Source organism: Musca autumnalis, unplaced genomic scaffold (genome assembly GCF_047663935.1).
Source record: "Musca autumnalis isolate F117 unplaced genomic scaffold, ASM4766393v1 scaffold_3, whole genome shotgun sequence".
Lineage (NCBI taxonomy): Eukaryota > Metazoa > Arthropoda > Insecta > Diptera > Muscidae > Musca > Musca autumnalis.
In genome coordinates, this window is record NW_027411866.1 from 81818148 (window position 1) to 81844596 (window position 26449).

The 26449-nt window shown below is 35.3% G+C and overlaps 1 protein-coding gene across 4 annotated transcripts in view; it reads left to right on the top strand.

Moving 5' to 3' along the window:
- Nucleotides 1-5970: 5970 nt before the first annotated feature.
- dpr18 (defective proboscis extension response 18) overlaps nt 5971-26449 on the top strand; it is a 567617-nt gene continuing 547138 nt past the window's right edge. Inside the window, exons 1-2 of one of the 4 annotated variants that reach the window (XM_073977846.1) lie at nt 6067-6429; nt 15846-16419. The gene's annotated coding sequence lies outside the window, so the exon portion shown is untranslated. Of the gene's footprint in view, nt 6921-15845; nt 16420-26449 lie in introns of all 4 variants that reach the window. The other 3 variants (XM_073977847.1, XM_073977848.1, XM_073977849.1) reach the window with 3 other exon arrangements.

A 26449-nucleotide genomic window follows, 5' to 3' on the forward strand; every position in this document is an offset into this window, starting at 1 on the left:
AGGATTTATTTGACGTTTGCGTAATGGAATTGACATTTGAAATCCAAACCCACTTGGTTAATCCGGTTAAGTGTAACCGGGGTATCAGACTCTATCTCTTCCGGTAAATAACACTATGTAGCATTTTTAAGGTAATATTGTGCAAACAATTTGAAGTGAGGATTTTTTGAAAGTACAGACCCAAAGTACAAAAGCCCTAGTTGCGTTTTGTTGAGTCAGATCTAGCTTGGATTTTATGGCCCCCTATAAACATTGTTAATTATCGACTTTTTAAAGCAACACGGGGATATATCCCTGAAACCAATGCAAATCTTCTTCTGACCTCTGACGCAAATTTGTAGATAAGGGTCAGAATAAAATACTTGGACAAATATTGAACTGGAAAAACTATAATTATTACCTCAAATTTTATAATATTTCTAAAAATTATATAATTTTTATAGATTTCGCACCATATCTCCAAAACTGTTAAATTTTTCTTAATGTTTTCATTTGGAAACATAGCAACGACAACGGCAGCCGATATTCTTAAAAATTAGGCTAAGATCCTAAATATTATGAATTCTTTCTATTGTATTTATATACTTTGTACCAATATTTCATATAAAATTCGAAAAATCGAACATGTAGAATGGAATATGTGCCAAAATTTTCCTGTCCATCGGACAAAAATTTACGGAGATATTAGCTTTCGAAGGGAAACATTTATTGTGTTCTGTATGTAGCATAGAATCTAAAAGCGTCTTTTCCTCGAAGTGGCACTTTTGAAAGCGGTGTCCACTGTAGCTCGAAAACGGATGCTCCGGTCTTTATATGTTTTTTGGGACTATTATACACATAAACCATGTGCTTAACCAAGAGAGTCTTTAAAAAACTGCTGACGGAGTCCTTTTTTTAAATCGAAATTTTGATTTTAACTGTTCAAAATTTTCAAAAATTGATTTTTTTTAATTCCGTTTCGATAATGGACACGATTATTAGGTTCGTAATGATCCCACAAAAATATATGCTGATCGGTTTATTCTTTCGAACTACAGTGGGTACCGCAAACTGCTTTAGTAAAAACAGTGCTTTATAGGCGGGCATTTGTCAGAAAGATTATACAAAAAAAAGTTAGAAGGTAACTCAAAGTTTAATAGATTTCTTATAAAAAATTAATGAAAATGGCTTTTCTGATACTTATAAGTGGCCATAACCCCTTAAAATAGCTTAACGTAACGCTACACAACATTTGAATTTTTCAAGATTTTTGGCCAAGTTGGGCCCCCCCCCCCCCGAAATGAAATCCTGCGTACGTCCCTGCCTGAATGTGTACTGTTTTCTTTATCTGCATCCCAAGTGCTCCGTCTAGGGAGTTGAGGACCTTGTTCCGGCTTTTCTCGAAAGTAGTGTCGAATGTGTCCCCTAAAATTTTGGGACAATTTGTGGTCGGAATTCTGCTACTGTCGACCACGATATTCAATTCTCTTCCAAACTGCGCTGTCCATGTGGTGAACAGAGTGTCTGCAGATTGTTGTGCGGAAGTCTGCATATCCCTCTTTTGGAAAAAGGTGGTAAGATTGGTTAAATAGGAGTTCGGTCTCTCACAGATGTCATCAGGGAATGTACCTGACGCCAGGATCGTGCAATCATCCGCATACGGTACGATCTCAATGCCGTCTTGAGGGGGTGGAATACAGGAGAGGTAGAGGGCAAATAGTTCCGGAGATATCACCCCACCTTGGGGAACTCCCTGCTTCACTCTACGGGGTTTTGGACTTCTTGTTCCTGAATTCCACGTACGACTGGCGTCCACACATATAGTTGACTATCCAATGTGTCAAGCTTGGCCGGAGGGTTGTCTGTTCAATGTCCTCAAACAGCGTTGGAGGCTTTTGATAAGTCAAGCGCCACCATCACTGTTCTATCATACGCTGGTATCTGGTTGAGTCCTTGACAAATATATGTAGAGTTGGCGTGCAGCGCTGTTGTCGCTTGTCACTTGTGATGTGGCCTGCTTTGAGGTGATATGACCTCTGGAATTACTATAAGCACAAAAACGAAAAAAAAAAACTAGGGGAGGAGAAAGTGAAGCTTAGAAGGGATTTAAGGTAGACCCAATGTGGATATATACAAAAAAGATGTCCACAAGATGGTGAATTAGGTGAGCGGGAGTTTCTAAAGGCTCACAACGAAGAGGAAGAAGATCCAGCCGCAGCTTTATTAGGAACTCTAGCCACTCCCTCCACTTCCATGGAAGGCGATTAGGATGAGATCTGCCGAACAACAGAACACTGCTAAACCATCGAAGAGGAAATGAAGCTTCCCACGTTCAAATGTGCCGAGTAAACCTGCCAAATGTGCCAAGTAAACCTCATAAAGATTCATGTGGAGGACTGTCCGGAGTATCCTTTGGCAGATGGCAACAAAGATAGCTCGGATATGAAGAGGGTGAGCCCGACCACATAATCTTGTAAACAGTGTGGGAGCTCTTCCAGAAGAGAAAGATGGTCGAGGAGATTGGAACGCAGCCGCCATCAACTTACGCCAAAGTAACCAAAAAGAAAACATCACATCACATGGAAACACATTATTCAAGGACATGGACCAATGTAATTAATCAGCAGGGAGCTTAAGGGGCTTCTACTAATATACCAATTCGCCCCGTATGGGAACTTCGCCGCTCTCGAGGTAGTTGTCAGTAGTATAGATACTCCTTGAGAAGGTGAAAAACTAAAGCTGGTGGGGAAAGAAATCCCTTTTCTCACCAAAGCGAGGATATGCGTCAAGGGGTCTTGCTGCAAAATCGAGACGGAGTGCATACTCTAGGTCTTTGCAAACAAAACGAGAAAACAAAGACAAAGTGCAGGGCGTACAACTTCTCCAATGCAGTCATCTTCAAAATTGCATGGACAAGAATCGGAGAAGAGGACGATAACAAACAAAAACCAGGAAGTTAAACCAACGAGTAACACACAAGAGGGACAAAGTTCGGAAAGCAAATAAGAGAAGGACTAGGGCAAGAAAATGAAGAATGCCAAAGAACGGTGGAAAGCAAATCTGTCTACGAGAAAATCGTGGGTGACAGGAGAAATTCGTAACAAGGGTAAAGAAGATTACAATATACACAAAGCGAATTAATGGTTGATGAAATGAGAAAAAAGATGGAAAATCTTCGACTCTAAGCCTTCTTATAAAGACGCAGTTTCCGCCGAGCACTGCGGCTGGCACAGTGCATCGGCAGGGATTGAATACGTATCAAAACTAGCACGAAAATCAAATACTCGATGGTCAGACAAGTCATCGTGAGTTTTTCAACATACAAAGCAGCGGGATCAGATGGATCTTCTCGGTCCTACTTCAGAGAAAAGACTAAATTCAAAATTTCAGCGATTTTGATGGGATTTTGAGGCTAAATCCTTAAAAATACCGAAAATCGGAAGGTACCATTCTATGGTGACTAAATTACCGTAAAATTTCAGGTTGACATTTTTTTATGCCCAACGAAGGCTTAATACCAAATTCCAGCCATTTCAGTGGTATATTGAGGCTAAAACCTTGAAAATACCGAAAATCGGGAGGTAACGTTCGATGGGGCTACATAAAGACGGTGACCTATACCAACAAATTTAAGATGGAAAATGTTATACCCCCAGCGAAGACTAAATACCAAATTCTAGCCATTTCAGTGGTTATTGAGGCTAAAATCTTGAAAATACCGAAAATCGGGAGTTACCGTTCTATGGGCCCTATATGAAGATGTTAACCTATTCCGACAAATTTCAGGTGGAAAGCTTTTATACCCCAAACGAAAACTAAATACCAAATTCCACCAATTTTAGTGGTATATATAGAGGTTACGTTCTGTGGAAAGTAGATATATCAAAATGTGGACCGATACCGACAAATTTCTTGGGGGAAATTTTGTATCCCGAAGAAGATTAAATACCAAATTTCAGGCATTTCAATGTGATAATGATGTAATGATATATGAATAATGTACGGCTCTAAATCAAAACATGGACCGATACCGACAAATTTCTGGGGGGAAAGTTATGTAGCCCCGAATAAGACTTAATGCCAAAATTTAGCCATTTCGGTGTGATAATGAGACTAAAACCTTCAAAATACCGAAAATCGGGATGGGCCGATACCGACAAATTTCTGGGAAAAAGTCCCACACAAGACTAAATACTAAATTCCGGCCTTTTTGGTGTGATAATGAGGCTAAAATCTTCAAAATACCGAAAATCGGCATGTACCGTTCTATGGGGGGTATATCAAAACATGGACCGATACCGACAAATTTCTGGGAAAAAGTTTTGTAGTCCCACACAAAACTAAATACTAAATTTCGGCCATTTTGGTGTGATAATGAGGCTAAAACCTTCAAAATACCGAAAATCGGCACCGTTCAATGGGAGATACATCAAAACGTGGATCGATACCGACAAATTTCTGGGGGAAAGTTATGTAGCCCCGAACAAGACTTAATACCAAAATTCAGCCACTTCGGTGTGATAATGAGGCTAAAACCTTCAAAATACCGAATATCGGGATGTACCGTTCAATGGGGGGTATATTAAAACATGGACCCATACCGACAAATTTCTGTAGGAAAATTTTGTAGCCCAAAGGAGGAGTAAATACCAAATTTCAGCTATTTTGGTAGGATAATATAGCTTTAACCTTCGAAATACCGAAAATCGGGAGATAACGTCCTATGGGGGCTATATCAAAATTTAGACCTATATAACGATTTTTTGGTAGAAATGTTTCTTAGCATCGGGAAGATACCAAATTACTATCGATTCGGTGGTCAAATAGGACTAATACATTCAAAATATCGTAAAGTGACGCGTATTATTTAGGGGACGTTATATGGGGGTTATACCAAAACGCGGGCCTATATAAACAATTTTTTGTAAAAATGTTTTTTAGAAAATAAAATAACAGAATAATAAAATAACAGAATAATAAAATAACAGAAAATAACAAATTACAACCAATTCGGTGGTAAAATGCGACAAATATCTTCAAAATTCCTTAAAACATCAACGCGTCACGCGTAATTTTGTATGGGAGCTATACGAAAACGTGGACATAAATATCCAAAAGTCCTACGTACACACAATAGATGTTACCAAAATTTCATTTACGCTAGATTTTTTTCCACAGACGGACGGACATGGCTATATCGATGTGGAATTGCACGCTGATCAAGAATATATATGTTTTGTAGGGTCTAAATTGTTATTTCGAGAAGTTACAAACGGTATGACAAACTTAATATACCCCCCATTGTATGGTGGAGGGTACAAAAATAAAAAAAATATTTTTCTATTTAGACCAATATTAAACAAATTATGAGTATAGTTTGTGGGGTCTGAAATGATTATTTCGAGTAGTTACATGTGGGCTATACATAAACGTGGACCGATATAGCCCATCATCGAATTTAATCTGCCTGCAAACAAAGGACGCGTCTTCCCAAAATTTCAGCGTCCTGCCACCATTTTTGTGGATGCTGGAGTGGTTACCACAGACGGACGGACCTACATAGATCGACTCAGAATTTTACCCTGATCAAGAATATACATATATACTTTATAGGGTCGCAAATGATTATTTCAATGCGGTACATACGGAAAAACAAACTTAATATTCCCTCCATACTACGCTGGCCACTTCGCCATAAGGCAGAACCCAATTCAATGGAATGCTCCCAATTCAATGGAATGGCCGGCTAAAGCCTTTAAGTTATTACGATTTATTAAGCCATTAAATAATAGTGCATGGACACAGGTGTCCGATTTTCCGCTGTTCTATCGTTGTTACCATCAAACACTTCTGTTATCTCTGCACTAACAGACGGCAGAACTACAAATGTGGATTCTGCTCAAGAGTGCATCATTGACTGGGCATGTGAATACGGCGCATGCTTGTGCCGAACTCAGATGCTGTGGATGCTGTTTGTCCCGGTTCAGCAGTGTGCAGAAGTCATTGAACATTCGTGTGGATTGGTTGGATGCTGAAATACTAGCCATCTGTTCATGGTTTACGAAACTGGGTGACTGTTTGTAGTTCAGTAGAATATTATCAGTTCGTTTTAGAATTCAAGGATACACGTACGCACAACGCGCGTAAACGGTCGTTCTAAAACCGAATTCTAGTGTCTCTGTGTGGATAAATTGAATTCAGCCTCAGCCATTTAAATTTATTACCAGTGAAAGTCGGTTCGTATGTTATGGATTTAATGTCGATGTGAGTGGTATTGGATGTTGTTATCGTGTGCTTGACAGTCATCCTCCTTTTCTATGTAGCTGCCGCAGCAGCATCCTTATGTCAAGTACGTCGTTGTGAAATATAAAAACGTAACGTTTGTTTTGATTTGAAAAAAAAAGAATTTGTGGTTAAAATCAAGTGGATCATTATCTGGAGTATTTTACGGTAATTCTATTTTAAATTTAAGTGTTCATTTTAGAAAAAAATGTTTCTAATGATTTCAACCATTACAAGATCAACCAAATGAGATAAGAAACCTCCCTCCTCCACCGGTCATTAATATCCTTAATTGGAATTTCCTTTTGTGCAATCACAACAACACACAGATGATGCCAGAGGCTAAAGTGTCAAATGAAAGCAAATAGTGCAAAATGTGAAGGCAAATACAAACAAATGTAATTGTTGTTGTCAAACAAAAGAAGAATACAAAAGCAGCAAAAGAAAAAAAAAACAAGATTTAACAATGTGTTCTCGAAAAAATGAGGTTGAAATTTATGTGGCAAAATGGTGTCAATAGTCAAGTTGAGCAAAAAGAAAATAATATAAAAACGAAAGTGAAAAAATCAAGAATAATAACACAAATGGAGGATGCAACGCCGCCATCAAAATGAATGCACAAAATGGGGAAAAGTGTGTCATAGGATAGAAAAAAATTGGTAAAGAAAGAAATGAAAAAAGAAATAAATCCATTTGCAAAGAATTGAAATATGTGGCGAAATCTAAATCTGCACATGAATTGAATTGTGTGCGCCACTAACATATTCAGTGAAGTGCCGCAGCGTGAACGAACAAGTAAATGTGTGTAAATGGAAATAATTCAATGACATAGGCATGGGTTTTAAACAAAAAGAATATCAAATGCAATCACAAAGTATACAAACTTGTCACTGAAGACAGTTTTCAGACTGTTATAGTAAAAAACAAAAATTATCAGGTTGAATGAAAATAAAAGAAGTGTAACGCGGTGTTATATTAATAACATGTTAATAAATTTATTGTCCGTGTGGAATATTAAAGCATTATTTAGTACATTCCCAGCAAAAATCCTCATTACAAACCACCTTTCCCACCCATTATTTTAACAAGGGCACGTCGCGCCAAATATCTGGTTATTTTGTAACCACTGAAATAAGTAGTCAGAATCTACTCAGTATCTACTTATTTCAGTGGTTACCATCTACTTTGTTCAGTGGTTACAAAATAACCAGATATTTCGAGCGACATGCCCTTGTTAAAATAATGGGTGGGAAAGGAGGTTTGTAATAAGGATTTTTGCTGGGTTTCAATGGAAACACTTTTAAATATATGCAGAATATCTGTTACATAAGTCGAACTAAGAATATGTGTCCAAGCCTACCGATCCATAACTTTGAAAATCGTGTGGAATATGGACCAACAAAATATTTTGTTACACCCTCAGCCTTTAGACCAACGAGGGTATATACACTTTCATTCGGGCAAAATGCGGCTCAACGACATAATGGATTTAGACCCCCAAGTATGTTTGGACGAAATCCGTTTTTCCGATAATTTGGAGTCCGTTTAGGAATGTTTGTCGCTTAGCTTCAATAAGTATATTCTTCCTCATGATGGAATCTCTCAAATAAAACGCTTGCCGCTTTATTTTGCCACCATTTTTAATTTAAATGCAACCGTTTTATTTGAGAGATTCCATCATGAGGAAGAAAATACTTATGGGGGCTAAGCGACAAAGTATTTTCTAGTTTTAAGTGCATTTATATATAAATAAAATACTGAAACTTAATTTTTTAGTAAATATATTTTTAGACCACTGAGAAGTCCATAACCAAATTACAGTCAATTTAGGCCGAAAATGTAAATAAAAACTTTAAATTGCCTGAAATCGAGTGGTACCGTGGTTCCTACACCAAAATCTGACCCATTTCCAAAAAATTTTGGTTGGGGAGTTTCTGTACAATTGGTAACTCCAAATGCCAAGTTACAGCCAATTTGGACAACAAATCCTAAAAAACACCTGAAATCGGATGGTACAGCTATATGGGGGCTATAGGCAAAATTGGTTTTTAATCCGATAATATCGATAGACAAAACTATCTATGGCCAGAAAAGTCTGAAAACCCCCAATGGCACATGTGTACTCGTAGTAGCTGGCGCTTAGTGTACCTCCCCCACAAAAGTTCACCATGTTTGTTAAAGTGCTGTATATGATCTGTTCGAAGATCCTTAGGATGCCGATGCTTCTCCTTGTGGTCCTGTTTATAGCTATATTATATTTTTTGAAGTTAATTCCATGATTCCTGACATATGTGGTAGTCCAAAACCAATAAGCTGTACGGTGACCAACTGAAATAACTGAAGGGCGCGATGTCTATCGAAAAGAAATGATTGGGAGTCATTTCCACTTCAAGGTGGATTATGTCGATGCATTCCTTCATGTATTATTTATGTCGAAGAAAACTATGTTTATTTTATTGTTTTTGTATTGTTGTAAAATAATTCCAGGTTAATCTCGGGTTTTATTGTTTTTAAATTTTGAAAACAACAAGTTTTATTTAAATGGGGTGCAGTTAAAACTGATTTTATTTCGGGAAAGGAAAAGAATACTAGTTCCGTCCAACGCCACTTGGACTCATCAGTTCTCTTAGTTCTTTGTATTGAAACAAAGAACTCTTCCCCAATTTTATGACGACCAGAGCTCAAGAATAAACGTAACCGATGAATTCGTTTAAATGCGTATTCATCAGAAACATTTAAAAAATCTCGTAGCCGCATATGTAAACCAAGTAACTACTTCACACTGTTATGGACTTTGCATTGCAAAGAAACGCATAACAAATTGGGATGGTTTGTTGTAAACAACAAACTATCGTCACCGTGCTGTGTGTCTATTTTTAGATTCACTTTGGCAATTTTTTTGAGATGTGTATTATTTTATTGTTGTAAAGTAATTCCAGCTTAATCTCGGGATTTGTTGTTTTTATTTATTTTTTTTTTATTTTTATTATTTCCAATATTTCGACTGCCATCGACAGTCATCTTCAGGGACTGTGAGAGAAGCCACAGCTTTGTTGCACTCTCTATGCTATATCCAAATATTTATTTTTGTGGCTAAGTTCATACGTTCAAAAAGAGTCACCAAATCTTAAAACCCCCCAATACATAATTATTGGGAAAAAAGGAATTTGGCTGCAGTTAATATAACCTATTTTTTAAAGAATTTTAATATAGTTTTCAATACGGGACCATTCTACATAAATCTAAGTTATATTTTGTAACTAACAGCGTTTAGTTTAAATATATCTTACATTCGCATTCAAATCAAACATGTTATGACATCAAAAGACCTTTAAAAACAGTTTTTCACCAAAACGACCATAAATACGCGCTCTTGGTTTTAGGACAATACTCCCCAAGTAGTACTGATGTTTATTATGGTAAGAACCTGATTCACATCATTTCCAAACCAGCACTCAGTAATTTATTCATTACGTTACGTTTTCAAGCGATGCCTATACAGCATTTATATGACAATTTTCTAACTCATGTTTTGACATTGATTTCTAATTCCGATGCAGGAGAAGATTTGAGAACCCGTAAGAAATCGCTCTAGAAGATTGTTTTCAAATCAAACACTATTGCATTTTTTCCTCACATAACATTGGTATTCTTTCGTAAGCACTATAAATACGTCAATTTCTATGGAACGCTAAGAATCGAAGAATAATGGATTCAATTCCAAATTTAACTACAATAAGTGATGAATGTGTCGTCCTAAGTACATCAAATCAAAGAATTAACTGCAATATGCATTTGACCTCTGCAACGTAATATCAATCTCATAGAATGAATATTTGAAATCAAAAAACAATTTCAATACTCGTCCGCGAGACAAAGTTCGCCGGGTCCACCAGTATTAAATAAAGATAATCGAAATCAAGTCATTTTAGAAAGATATATCGCCTACTTTAGGAGTTATAGCCTCCAGAAAATAGCGGTCCTAAAAATGAATTTTTTTCATATTTTGAGACTTGTCTTCGTTAGGTTATATCTCCGAGATTTGGGTATCTAAATCAAAACTTTTAGTACCTGTGTAAAGGTGGGTTTCTCTTCTTAGAAAAGGGTAAAAATCCACCGAATTCCATACAACAATTTTTAAATATTTTTCTTAACCAAATTCAATACCAAACCTTGGTAGCATGGTAGAACAATATATATATATATATATGGGATATATATTTTTTTAATAACAAATTTATTCATCAGAATAAAAGTATTTCCCGTAAAGACTTCTTTATATCATTGACATGTAACCTCCTCCAGGGCCGAACGACGTGCCGCACACTAAAACACCGCTTATAGAGGCAGTACAATATTTGTTAACATGTGTGGTATTTTGTTAAACTTAAAAAAATAAAGCGTGTGCTATATTCTTTTCAAAAACAAAAGATTGAAGCAGCTTCTCCCTTTTCAATGAATTACCAGCGACACCAAACATTTTTTTAAGAATTCTACTTTCTGCGAGAAATTATGCATTTAGTGGAATGATATGGAAACATTCAAATTGAAAATCTAAAGAGCTTTCATTCATGTTTTCCAAAATATTCAATCAAATGTGAAAAAATATTTGGTCTGTTTCATTACTGCAAGAATCTACTAATTTTTACTATTTTCTCCGATAACATAAAGGAAAAAATGTTTTAAAAAATAGTAGCTTTTTGCAGGTTCTGGAACAGAGAAATTAGTTTTTTAAATTCCAATCATTTATAGACATTTCCGTAGTACATATTTACACTAGGCAATTTTCCTTGCGGCAACTGTCAGTTTTATGGAGAGAGAGGTGAGGCATATGGTAACCCTTTGCCTCCCAACACTCTCTCTCTCATCTGCAAGGAAAATTGCCTAATGTAAATATGGACTTATTTTGTTTACATTTGCCGATGACAGTAACATTACAAACAACAACAATTTTCTATGTGGTTGTTGTTGAGTTGTATTTATTGTAGTATTTATTTTACCTTGTTCGTTCTACCATGCCTTGGTTGTGAGAGGCCTAATTGTACGCAAAATCATCCATCCATATCACTAAAATTGTGACCCTAGAGTGATAACAGGATTTGAAGGGACGAACGGACAGGCAGGGCCAAATCGATTGTGAAGAGAATTCGATCGGTATAATAAAAGGCGTGTCTTGCTCAATTTTTTCGGTATGTCACCACGCTGTGGTGTATGGAATAAAAATTGTTAAGTTTTCAAAAGTACTAGACTCTCGTAGGTTCCGAAACAGAGCAAAACAATTACAATTCGTGATGTATAAAAGAAAAATAAACCATTTTAATAATATACCCCCCGATACGACCACAAATGTGCCTCATCGAAAAATGTTTTGGACGAAATGCGTTTCAGATAATTCGGAATCCAGCCAAATTATCGACTTCCATCTGCCTGGCTTGCTAGAGCTCACGATAGCTCCCGAAATGATCCAAAATATGGCCTTTATTATATTTTATCTAAATGTAGTTCCAATTAGTAAATGACATTATCGGTCTATTTATTCCGGTACCTCTACCACAAAGGTTTAACATTTTTCACTAAAATTGTGCGCCCGATAAATCCGTAATGAATCAACCAATTCTTTCCAAAATTCATTCTTCCTAATATTTCTTTCAAACATAGATCATAGATCGGATCACTCCTTCGGGTACCTCCCACACAAAAATTCAAAATATTTCATACAAGTGCAGAAATACATAACTCGAAATTTGTTGCCTTTGCGGTCCTTATTATAACTATAAAATTGTTTTGGTGGGTAAGTCCATGTTTCTGAAAAACCCTGCCGACACCAATTAAAATGACCGATGAGCACAAATCTTCTGACTAACCCTTTATTTTAACAAAGGTATGTCGTTAGAAGTGCGTATGTAGTTATTTTTTGGCAACTAAAAGTCGACAAAAATAAGCAGTTCATCATCGTAACTTCTTATTAGTCGATTTGCAGTGGGTAAAACAAAAAAAATAAATAAATTTTATGTTTACCAGTAAAGGCGGTGATGATCATGTGCTTTACTTTTGTTATTATTCTCTTTCCAGATGAGCTAATTCCTCAGAAGGTTTTTGTAAATGAACCAGAATGGTTTGGTCGAACAAAATTTATTAAGCTACTGTAACCAATTATTACATTATTTTTCATTATCATAAACATGTTTTATGTTAGGAGATTTCAAATGAAAACATATATTTTTCTGAAGTTTCTGCACAGAAAATGTACTTCATTAATAAGTTTTGTATGATCTTTCTTTCAACTTTTTTGTTTGCATACTCTTTTTGGGAAAAAACTTTAAATGAAATCTGAATTACTTCTTCATGTCACATCATTCCACTATTAATTACGAATTCTGTAATGAATATACTCTATATTTGTTATGTCATATTCAAGCTATATTGAAGTCTCGAGGCTTAACACTCATTCTGTATCCAAAAGAATTACGAGTTCAGTATAGTGCACGAAAAATGTCTATTGGATAAAATGTATGAATGGTTCTTCGTGAAATTTTTTTCGCTGCCTTCACTAAAATTTTGTTATTTGTTGCTAAACAAGAGGTGAAAATAATGAAGAACAATTAATTTGTGTGCATTAACAACTGCTAGAATCTGCTATATGTAGCAAATAAAATTACCTCCAAAGGTACATCAAGTTCTAAGAGGATATGTGCAGCCAACATCTTCAGGTACCTCCCTCACAAATTCAACATAAGTGCAGGTTATAGACTGTTCGAGGATCCTTTAGACTTTTTGACAATTGTAGTCTTGTTTACTGCGATATCATGTCCGTCCTTCCTGACAAAGCCCTAAAAACTAAGGTGACCAACTAAAATGGCTTGTGGGCGCAGCAACTATCATCCAAACAGGCCACAACATTCTAAAAACTCCCTGAATACATAATTTTTGGGGAAAATATTTTGGTTGTGTAGCCAGTATTCGATCTGTTTATAGTCGCGAATTCCCACAGGCTGAGGGCACATACCTGTCGGCAAAGGCGATTGATATTTTTTGACTTATTTTTCAGAAATCAAAATTCACGATTTGAAACGAATCGAACTAATGCGAAACGTTTACAAGTTATGATAAATATAAAACGCTATTGGGCACAAGTGATCAATTGACAAGGGTTTTATCAGGTATTATTAGCGAAAAATTATTGCTATTTTTCAAAACTAGGCTTTAAGAAATAAAAATGTACGAAATATTTAAATTCTAGTTGCAATAAGTTGCAAGGCCTGAGTCCAGCAAAGTGTTCAATGTCTCAAGTACAAAAACTTCTATTCATATAATTAAAAAATTAATAAAACTTCTTCTTTAGCATTATACCAAAAGTAGAGAATACAGCCGGAATAACAATAATGAAAACTATCGACTTATATTATTTTGTCACGACTTGCCGATTGGTTTCTGATATTTGTCTCTGAGATATTCGTTCGACATAGCCCAAACATGAGTTTTGTAGTCTCAAACAGTACTCAGAGAAGGATTCGGAGTCTATGAATCGTAGTCTGTATCGTCCGTTTTTCAATTTCTGAAGTTTTTAATTGGCTTACACAGATTCTATCACTTCTAGTAAAAAAGCAAATTGGCGTTTTTCTTAGGTTAGCGACACAATAGCTAGATATAGAAGTCCACTTTGTGCACGTGGATTCGAGTTATTCCTCTTTTTGAAGGTATTTAATTTATAGAAGTCGCTTTGGTATCTCGATATGTAACTAGAAAAATAAGGCGTTATGTTCGAGTCGAACTATACTCCTATACCCTATAACTCCTGTATAACTCAATTCGTCCTACTCGCGAATATAGTTATGTAGGGATTTAAACGTGGATGTATTTTAACCACTTTCTGCATGGGGGTTCTTTAACAAAAAGGACTTCCAAAATCTGTATTACAGCTGATATTCTAAAAAATTAAATTAAGAGCTTTGAAATACTGATAATCTTGCGGTAGCAGAAATAAACCAACCAACCAAATTATAATACCCTCCCCACATAGTGGTGTAGGGTATAAAAAGAAAATGCCTTTAATTTTTTCCTGATATTTTATATCTGGATATTTGATATTTTATATCAGAAAATAATAATGACGAATATCACAGTTCCAAAAACAAAGTCTGACTATGAAAATAGAAAATCCCGGCTTTAAAATGATGTAAAGCAGGTTGGCGTAGGTGGCCAAATTACGGAATATCGCAATGGTCGGTAATACATCCCATTTTTCCATTTTTTTGTAATCACGCTACTGGTCGCAATTTTGATCGGTTCGTCACTTTGGGGGTTAATCGGGGTCCAACAGAGGAAGAAGCCTATCGGTCGGACAATATTCAGGGTTCGGAATGGGGAAAAAATTATTTGGAGAAAAAGCCAATGTTTTATTTCAAAGCGAATCGGTAATGCATCCCTTTTTCCATTTTTTGTGCAATCACACTACAGGTCGGAATTTTGATCGGGTCCTCACGAAATTTTGGGGGTTGATCCCACATCCCACTTTTCCATTTTTTTTTAGTTGTACTGACGATGCACTTAAATGCGTTTCAACAAAATTGACCTGTATTAACGAAGACATTCAGAGCAAAGGCGCTAAGCTATCCCAAGATTAATATTTTGAATTTTACCAGTCAAAAGGTTATGCACAGGGGTAGTGGTGTAGGGTATCAAATATCGGCTCACTTGTTATCTGTGCTATTAAAATTCTGGGATATCTTTTTTACCTATATATCATATAATCATATATGACCAACATTTTAAAGAATTTTTAAGGTGTTAGTCCCACTTAATGTAGTATTTGTGTTTCCAGAGGCAAAACAAAAATTAGAGTTGCGCAAGTCTTGTTTCAAGTCACACGTGTTTGATCGCGATTTGCATACAAACCATCAGAGCAAAAACAAACTTTTTCACCCTCCCGTCGTCTCCTCTACGTCCTCTATTGCACCATACACACAGCTCTTTAGGCTCTTGCCTACCCTGTTGTTAAGCTCTTTGACAAAAATCCTCTCACCACGCATTAAAATATGTTGTAATAAAAAAAAAAATATGTTGGTTCCCGAACAAATAAAATTGAGATATTTTACAAAATTTTGCAAACATATATTTGTTTGGATCCAAACAAATTATGTTTGGATCCAGATATATATTTGTTTGCAACCAGTACCAAAGAAATATTTGTTTGGATCCAAACATATTTCTAACATATATTTATCTGTGTGTAGGTATGAGACTTGACGTTGCAGAAGAGCTTAGTACCATTGTAAACTAATTGTTCCACTTTATTTCCATACAACTCGTGGTGGGGGTATAACATGTTCTTTTTAACGCCGTTCTTACTTGTTTTTTCTCCAACATAGACATATTTTTATTCCAACTGGTTCAAAAGATAAACGATGGACGTCAACGCCATTTACCGCACTCCTTTAATTACTCATGCGGAATTGCTACTTATTTTTCAATGTATGCCGAAAAATAACACCTCTGGAAGGAATAAGAAAGAGTTCTGTCTAGACCATTTTAGTCATATAATAATTCCATTCATTCATTATTTTTATGAAATTTTCTATTTGTAGTTTGGTGTCATAAAGATAAAAAACTTGTTTAAATAACTCTAAAAAAAAGAAACAACTAAGTAAAGCAAAAAGAAAAGTGGCGTTGAGAGCAGGAGATCATTAATCCCAGTACAATTGATAGTGAAAGTAAAAAAGAGGAAAAACTCAAACGCAAACGGAATACGAAATGCGAGATGAAATGATATGGAAATATTTAACCTTTTCATAAAAATTCAAGCTAAGAAAAAATAGTTGCTGGCGGTTCTTTTAAACAAACAACCGGATATGTCTGGCTGATGTGTGTGCGTCCGTGTCCAAAAGAAAAACAAGCTCCATATCTAAAAAATACAAATATATAAAACAACAAAAAAATACTGAGAAAAAAATTGACAACCATAAAACAAAACAAGAAAACAACTGCAGTGCTTTATATTTTGGGGCAAATGCGGATGTTGTGTTTCATTGAATTGCCAACCCGGGTGATTTAAAACGAAATTCAAACAAACAACCGAACCGTCCACCTTCATCATCATCGTCAGTCAAAGATTACAACCATCTCTTTATGAATACGAAATGGCTTGGATGTTGCACAAAGGTAGGTACAAACGCCCGTATGCTATGTATATTTGTGGTAGTAAAATAAATTTGTTAACAAAATATTCCGAGCTTTGCGTCATTATTTATATATTTTTATATTCTTTTCTGCTGTTTTTGTTGAATTTATTATCGCCTTTTATTTTATTAATATTGTACAAATTAAAGGATTTCAGTGTATCCTTTGACGTTTTAGCTTGTTTTTCATTCTCTCTGTCATACGCTATGTACATGCGTAAGCAGTTTCGTTGTTCGGTCATTCGTTGTCGCTGCAAAAACAAAAAATGACGCACCAAAGACCTTTGATGTCAAAAAGCATAATTTCTCTACATAATTTTATTAATTTAGTTCACATTTGCTGTCCACATTTTGTCGGTACGTTTGTATTTTTTTATTTTACACAGCATTAGTAGGGTCGCTGAACTGTGAAATGGCATTATTTGACCCTTTTACTACCCTAGGGATGAGACAGAGAGAGTAAGAGAGAGATGCCGCAAAAATGTATTTGACTAAAAAATCAAAGCAAAATGATTTGCAAAAGGATATTTTTTCACAAGAATTGAGATTATGTAAGCATAAAATATCGTATGATTTCATTAAAATTCAAAAAGACAATCTAATAGTTTAAGTGGGATACAGATACATGATACACGATTTTTTGTACTTTTATATACAAAGGCAAAGGTTAATTTCAATAATTAACTCTTGACATTATTGTGAAAATATTTCAGTTATAACAACTTATGTAACTTTAACCTCAGAGATACTTTTTTTGAAATGCATAAAATATTATTACATTAAAACACGGTCTGTTCCAGAACTGCAAGAATCTACTAATTTTTACTATTTCTTTCGATAACACAAAGGAAACTTTGTTATTGTAGTAAAAAATCGTAGACGCTTGCAGGTTCTGGAATAGACATACAATAATCAATATATCTATATATAAAATTCTCCAGTCACGGTGTTTGAAATTAAACTCCTCCGAAACGGCTGGAACGAGTTTGATGAAATTTTGTATGTGGAGTTTTTAGATCTGAGAATAGGTCGGAAGCTATTTTTTTATACGGCTAAGTGTAGTGACCGGTGGTCCTCCCCAAATTTTTCTAAGAAAACGTGAAAAACAAGATTTTTTGACTGTATTGTTTAAATTTTTTTGCATTACTATGGTTATTACTATCTTGACCCTGAATGGTCATCGCGGAAGTAAAACATCGCGGTCCGCAAAATTTTTTCAAAAATGTACAATTACAGATAATATCCTTAATGTTAGTAAGCGTGGCTTCGAATTCGCTATAAACACTGGCTGCAATAAGTGAGATATCGCGATCAACTTCACAATTTGGAATACAGTAAAATCCCGATAATTTGAAATGACACTTGACCAAAATTCCAAAACAATAGATTTTGAAATCAGCCAAAGTTCTTCAAAACGCCCATGTAGGAGCTTTCAATGCAAAATCTCATAGAATAACGGGAAGTTGTGGTCCTGAGTGACGTCCCGCACAAAAATTTTGACCAAAACGCGAAATTTAAGAGATTATTCGACGTATTGGTAATTGTGGTCCATATCATTAGTTTGTGTTTTGGTTGTAGAAATCCGCGATCGCGTCCGATTTTTTAAAACTTTAAAAATTCATAAATTTACTACGTGGAATTAAAAAACCGCACGAACACTGACTTCAGTACTCGGAATAACTCGATCAAAACCACGTCTTTAAGTACAATAAAGTCTCGATAATTCGAACTTGCATTTAAAGGTAATTTTGCATGAATTATTGAAGGTTTTATGTTTAGGAGAATAACATAAAAACGTGTTCAATGAAATAGCACTTGGTAAACAACATGCAAAAACGGCGTTTAGTCCAACTGCGGCGTTAAGTTCAGTCATTTCAGTTGGATAGTATTGCTACAACTTTCAAAATTCCCAAAAATCGAGAGGTATCGTTCTATGAGGCTATATCTATGGCTATATCAAAATATTTTATTATATTTGTCCAATTATTTTATACTTCGAAGGGAGATTAAATACCAAACATAGTCATTTCGGTTGAATACTGTGGATATAACCTTGAAAATACCGAAAATCGGGAAGTACCGTTCTTTGGAAGATATATATAATACCTAGACCTGTTCGAAATTTGCCATGCCGGAAGGTTTTGTACGCACAATGAAGACTAAATACCAAAATGTAGCCATTTCGGTAGGATAATGAAACTTAACCTCCAAAATATATATAATCGGGAGGTACTGTTCTACAGTAGCTATATCAGACCGTAGAACTAAACCAATAATACTGTGTAGAAATATTTTATGCCTCCAAGGGAGACTTAATACCGAATTATTATAGCCATTTCGGTTGATTAATTTAGCTAAAACCCTTCAAATTGCCGAAAACTTCAAATTGCCGAATTAAAAATGGAGTAATTCGGATTACAAATGGAATTATTCGAATTACAAATAAAATAATTCGAATTATAACTAAAAACTTCGAAGTACAATAGGAATAATTCGAATTTCAAATGGAATAATTCGAATTCCAATAGCAATGTTTCTAATTACAAATGGTATACTCGAATTACAAATAAAATGTTACGAATTACAAATGGAATTCTCGAATTACAACTAAAACGACTAGAATTACATCTGAAAATGGTGTAGATAGATACATATGTAGATAGGTTATTAATGTTTACACCGGGACCAGCTAGTCATTTTTATAATTTTTTGTAGGCATATTTTGTGCACTTAGAAACCGAAACGGTGAATTACAACCATAGATATAGACAAGGTAGTGCAATTATCAGCATCTGCATGGGATAGAAGACAGAAAATGTAGAGGTTATCTACGATGTTTAGTTTTCATAACACGCACTTTACTTAATATATTGACAGAAATCAGTTTGGGAGACACGGTTTTATTCTACTTCCTTATTAACATTACATTGTCTTATAAGCCGAACTAAGAAAAGATGTCTACTCATCTCTATTTTTTTTTTTGCTTTATTTCCCCAATTTGGAATACCACACATTTTACCAAAGCCTTATACGCATATTTAGCGGGTTCTTCATCGATGGCTTAGCCAAAGCAATCGTTGTATATACGTTTAATTATACTGATGTAGTTGTATAGACGACACAGATGGTGGTGATATTTATACCCTACACTACACTGTGTAGGGGGCATGTTTCATATAAATGCACAAAGACATAGTGCATTTGTATGGAACATGCAAAAGCAAACGACATGGACCCATATTTCCTTCTAGGGATATACATAGAATCCCTTTCTGCATATATTTAAGCATGTCCGTCCGTCTGTCCATGTAACGGGTGATCCAAGAAGAGGTACTTTTTCAACAGCCTTTTTTGACAGATCACTCATAAGTTGTCTCACGTGTTCATGTTATTTTTGTTTAGTACTTTTTGACATTTTATGATGGAAAAGCTTATGCCTCTACAACGTTTACAAATCGTTCCACTTTATTAGGAAAATTCGCGTTATGTGGGGAGTGTGTATCGAACCTAATTTTGTTCAGTGATGAGGCACATTTCTGGCTTTATAGTTATGTAAAGCAGCATAATAGCCATATTTGGGTAGAAGTGCAACTTAAAGAGATTCAAGAACTGCCACTTTATCCAGAAAAAATAACGGTTTGTGGGTCGGTGGAATCGTCGGACCCCATTTCTGATGCCGGTTAGGACTTCATCGAGAATGGCGACCGTTATTGCGCCGCGATAAATGGATCACCCTTTATTAGCTATATATAGGGCCCATGGAAACTTTAAGACCCCAGTGACACGTATTAACATATTCCGATTGTGCTCAAACGTTGGTAATCTTAAAATTTAGCAAAACTTAATACTTTATGGGTTGCCGCCTAAAAAAATCCAAAATCGTTTTTTTGAAACGGCCCTACGGCAACATGGTATTTTGGAGTAGAAAACATCGGTATCTCGTTGGCATTAAACCCTGTTTAAAAGATAGGGATATTATTCAGTTAGCATATTCCACTTCTTCTAGAAATAGGCCTTGACGTTGCGGAAGAGCTTAGTATCTTCATAAACCAATGAAAATAATTGCTCCATTACTTTAATACATCTGGTGGTGGGTATAAAAAGATTGGCCCAGCCTAAAACATTGGCACGATTGACTTTTGATCAGACGCTAACAACGCTGTTATATAACACTACGTATTCATCGATTTATGCTACCCATACACTGTGGTCCATGTTATAATGACATAAGGTAGAATCATGCAAATGTATTATGACCATGACTACCATGTATGGTAGTCCGAAAAGATTGCTCGAATTCGAATAGAGAGTGAAACTCTCTAGAAAACTTACATTTCACATATTTTTTTCCTTTATACTCGTAAGTGCACTAACTAAACTGTGCAATACTGAAAATGCAAACAACTTCCGTAGTTCTGTTTTATGTTGTGATATAGAGTTTGGATTTTATGGACTCATCTTAAGTGGGCTAAAACGACCCTTTTTCACAAAAAGCTTTGCAGTATTTAGTAAAATTATAATCCTTACTTAGAGGAAATTACGTGCCCAACATAATAACTTGGCAAAATTGATTATACCGCCTCAAAATCAAATAATGTGCTCAACATTTCTCCAGAACATTCTATTACTCAAAAAGAAAAAACAAAACAAAACAAAACTTAATTCATATTGCTTTAGTAGAATTTTATATCATACCGTCTACTACACGTATAGGGTGAATCTAAGACCAAGCTTTTGAGCCGAAACTCGCTTTGAGCATTAAAGTCACTTCGTAGTTATTTAGTTAGATTATTGCATTGCAAATAGCGATTCACCGATAGTTGTTCAACAAACATCCTAGAAGGTGGTTCTCTTATATCAATGATTGCACCCAGATTCGTATTAGCTAAATGAACGGCGTGACTTAAGGCACCACTTGTAGAGAAGATTTACATGACTGAAATACTCAGGAAATGCCGCCAACATTAATTACACTTATGGGTATTTGTCACCGTTGAAAATTTGATGCTACCTGACATGGTATTCGAACCCGGGTATTCAGAGTGACGGGTGTACATACCATTGCACCACGTTGTCACCCAAGGGTTCACCGAAAAGTTACTTATCGGAGTTACCGTTATATGCGGGCTATACCAATACGCTCGGTGTGTCCAAAATGGGGTTCATTAAAAGAGAATAGAATAATTAGTTTCCTTTCATCTACGAAAGTACTTAGCTCCGCCTAATTACCAAATTTCAACTATTTTGGTGGGATAATGAAGCTAAAACCTTCAAAATACCGAATATTGGGAGGTACCATTCTATGGGGGCTATATAAAGGCGTGGACCTATACCAAAAAATTTCAGGTGAAACTATTTTTTATATCCTCAACGAAGACGAATTACCAAATTTCAACCATTTTGGTGAGATACAGAAGCTAAAACCTTCGAAATACCGAATATCGGGAGGTACCGTTCTATGGGGGCTATATGAAGGCGTGAACCTATACCAACAAATTTCAGGTGGAAAGTTCTATACACCCAACGATAACTAAATACCAAATGTCAGTCATTTTGGTGGGATAATGAAGTTAAAACCTTCAAAATACCGAATATCGGGAGGTACCGTTCTATGGAGACTATATTGAGGCGTGGACCTATACCAACAAATTTTAGGTGGAACGTTTTATATCCTCAACGAAGACTAATTACCAAATTTCAACCATTTTGATGGGATACTGAAGCTAAAATCTTAAAAATACTGAAAATCGGGAGGTACCGTTCTATGGGGTCTATATCAAAACGTTGACCGATATATCCCATTTTCAATACCATCCATCCTGCAAGTAATAAAAACTTCTGTACCAAATATCTGATAATGAATATATATACTTTATAGGGTCTCCGACGAATATTTCGATGTGTTACAAACGGAATGACATATTTAATTATACCCTCCATATGGTGGAGGGTATAAAAAAGTTCCAAAATAGATCCGGTTCTGAGACGGTTTTAATATGCCAGGCTTCATTCTATAGGATAGCGAAAAGAACCATTAAAACTTCCAATAACTCCTGCTAATTTGTTCCACACAAAATCGACGAATTTACTTGCGACTTTGAGTATTTTTTAACGAAGAAAAGATTATGTTGTAGATACCGTTACTTCATATATAACGGTACAACCAACGAGATTTTCATTTTTCACTCTTGGCTAGCTTGTTTTCTATTACCATATGTACAATTTTTGAGAATTTGTTAAAATATTGGATTTGGACACACTGTGAAACGTAGACATATGTCGAAAATTTGCAGTGGAGAAGTTTTCTAGCCACGAGGAATCCCACATACCAAATTACTAAAAATTTCAATATACCTCAAATGGGGCTGTACTGTTATATAGAGGCTATTCCAAAACATGGACCTATGTCCAGAATTTTTGGTAGATAAATTTCTCGATTGCTATGAGTTCTAAATGCAAAATTATTTTATGAAATCGGGTGGACCGTTATATGGTAGAAAGTCCAAAACCTGGACTTATGTCCCGAATTTTTGGCGGAGAAGTTTTTTGACCACTTTGAACCTTAAATGCAGAATTATAGCTCATTCGACCTGAAAATGTAGATAAAAACGTTTAAATACCCAAAATCAGGTGGTACCGTTATATGGGAGCTATTCCATAATATGGACTTATGTTTTGGGACCTCCAGTAAACGCCAAATTATATTTTAAGAATTTTATATAAATTTTTGACCGAACTACCTGTATTTTGAAAATTAAGATTCCTAATGGATAGAACATTTAGATTGATCAAATATAAATTTTACTCGAAATCATTTTACTCGTGTCATTCTACGTTTCCAGGAAAATTATCCACCTTCGATTTTGAACAGTATAATTATTTCAGCGGTATAATTAGAGAAGCATATACATACTTCCCAAATAATGGGCCCAAATGCTTCGAAAATCCCTCCACTCCCACAAAACTCTGCCTGCGATACATATAGAAATCGTATTTTAGTAAGACATTTTTATATTTTCAGTCCTCGAATTGGATAGCTCTTCTCCGCTTTCATAAACTTATTTACAGTCATTAATTTTCTCCTGGAAATCTCTTATTTCTTTTCTTCTTCTTTTGGCGTCCGAATCCTTTGATTTTCCCACTAATAAATAACAGTCGTTTTAATAATAATACAGAACAACAACATTCTGTTTACAGAAAGACACGCGCAGACTATGTCATTAGTCATCTGTGTGTGTAATAAAATAAAATACCCATAATGGGTATTGACTTTAAACCAAAAAATCCATAAAAAGATTAATTTGTTAAGTTCGTTGTCGAACATTTAACGATAGTCGTTATTTTGGAAACGCCACATCACAACAAGACATTATAGAATTAAATGTGTTTTTTTAAGCCATCGACAAGACATCTCATAAAATAATCCTCTTAAACCATTACTTACTCACAGCATAGACGACGGTACGCTGTTGTCTACATACATTCATGTGTACATAAATACAAACTTGTCAAAAAGGACTTTTAATTTTTTTCTATTAAAATGATACATTATCTTATTGATTAGCTGTGTAGAGACGATGAAATATTAATGTTCTTCGTGTCAAGTGCAAGCTGCTGTCTTCATTTTCAGGTTTCATCAGAAGTGTCATTAGCGCTGTCACTTTTAATATACACACTTCCACTTACATACATATATGTAGATAAGTATATGAATGTATGTACGTTCTCACATGCATTATTAATTGATTGAGCGTTACAATGTGTCAAAAACTTCACACACCTTATGATTAATTCTCTATGTGAAATTTTGTATGACAGTGCCATATTGTTGTTGTTATAAACGATGAACGAAGTAATTGCGGAAATTTGGGTCATAATAGCTCAACACAAAAGGGAAATAATTAAAAATAACAGAAAAATATGGCCCTCGCGCACCTAAGGCAAAAAATAAAAAGAAATTCAGAATGAATCCGTACGGCTAGGTTTCGTGTTATAAGCCACTAACCATGATCCAATAAATAAGGTGAACCAGTAATTACAACAAAAAGACTATTCTGATTGCAAGTCCCTCCAGCTCTCAAAATTTGTGCATTTGACAGCTTGGGTGAAATCAGCTGGCCTTATCGCTTCACTTTATGCATTGCACAATAGCCAATTGTCAAACTGCCTAACTTGAGGATAAATACAATTGAAATAAGATACACTGAAAGAAAATTACGTTGTATCAATGTCATTTGTAATTGATTTTGAACCAACGTATGTTGTTGTTGTTGTAACAGTGTTTGTTATTATGTTTGTATGTTCGTTCTTCTGGCTCTGGGTCTATATTCAGTTCCAGGAAAGTGACTGTTTCGATGGGATGTAACCACAGATCCACTGGAGTTAGATGAGTAGGTTTGGCTGGGCAGTTGAAAATCATCGTTCCGGCCAGAGGCTGCCACCTCAGTGTACATACATATGTTTGTATTTGTTTCGTTAAACCAACGTAAGACTTCATTGTATTAATGTAGAAGTTTCACTGAGTTTCATAAAACAACTTTCATTATTTTTGTCATAGTATTAAAGTAAAAGTTTCATAGCAATAATAGAATTGTAACTTCTAACTACTTTATTGAATTTATAATAGAGGAAATTTCATTGGAATAATGAAGAAACTCATTTGTTTTACTCATTGAAACTCTACGATGGTTCAAAATCAATGAAACATTTTTCTTTCATTGTAAAAGCCTGTTGAGCATTAAAATTGTTTATAAAAATCACACTATAGACCGATTTGAGACGACAATGGTTTACAAAATTTCAGAGTTATCAGGGTCGTAGAAGTCCGGCATAAATACAAGTTCCCAAAATTGATCTTCGTCTAGCCACTTACAGCATCTAATATGCCTAAGTCCATGTTTATATTCGGTAATTTTCTTCGCGTTTTAGAAGATGGATTTTCACGAGATCCGGAACGTAAAAATGTGAAATGTGCAATGGAGTACGAGGAAATCGAACGACAATTGTAAAAATTAGGCCCGAAAAATATGATTTGTAGAAAAATGTTCGCACAAAATTTCCGTATTGTATATATCGTATACATGTTTTTTTGAAAAACCTGTTTGCGGAACGAAATTAGAAGAACATTTCAAAATCTTAAAATCTGGCTTCAAAATGTCAGCATCATTTAATGGTAGATCCTTATTTAGTTATCTTCTACTTTTACTTTGACTGGAAAATCGTGAATAGTGTGGTTTAATCACAAATCGAGAGAAAACAAAAAGAGACACGTTGGCTTCAACTCATTTTTTAGCATATATTTGTTTAGACACAGCTTCCACCCAAATTAACTTTAAAGGCCAAAAAATTTCATTTTATTCATTTACAAAAGGGTAAACCTTGGCTTCATCTATTTAAATTTTAAAAAATATAGGTCATTTACACTTTCATGCGGCAAATGTGCCTCATCGAAATAAAGGTTTAAGACCGCAAGTATGTTTGTTCAAACATAGATTAAGTTCGTAAAAGGGTATCTCCCCACAAAAGTTCAAAATTAGTCGCAGAAATTATGCGCAGGATAACCATCGAAGGCAGTTTGGTTTGGATCATTCTTTGGACATCGTAAAATGATCTTCGCGTAAAAAGGCAAAATTTTCAAATAAAATCAGCTGAGCCAGGCTGGGGTTTGAAACCACGTCCTTGAACAACACAGGAAAAAAGTATTGTCACGGCGTGTTAGTGTTCAGAGCTAATCTCTTTACTTTCAAAGGCAGCGCTAAGCGTTTTTCATGAAAGCACAACTAAATGGGAAAATCCCCATTGTTGTTGTAAAAAACAAAACAAAAATGCATTTGAAAGAAGAAAAGTTCGAGGACAGCGAAGCCGCTCCACATCCGATATGTCTGAAGAGCCTTTACCGAAGGCGAAACATGCATGTCACAAAGTGGTGGGTGTGTGGGTTCGAACCCTCGGCTTTCCTTTTTCAGATGCATTACTGATCATTAAGCTCGATTTCAACGACAAATTAATTAAAA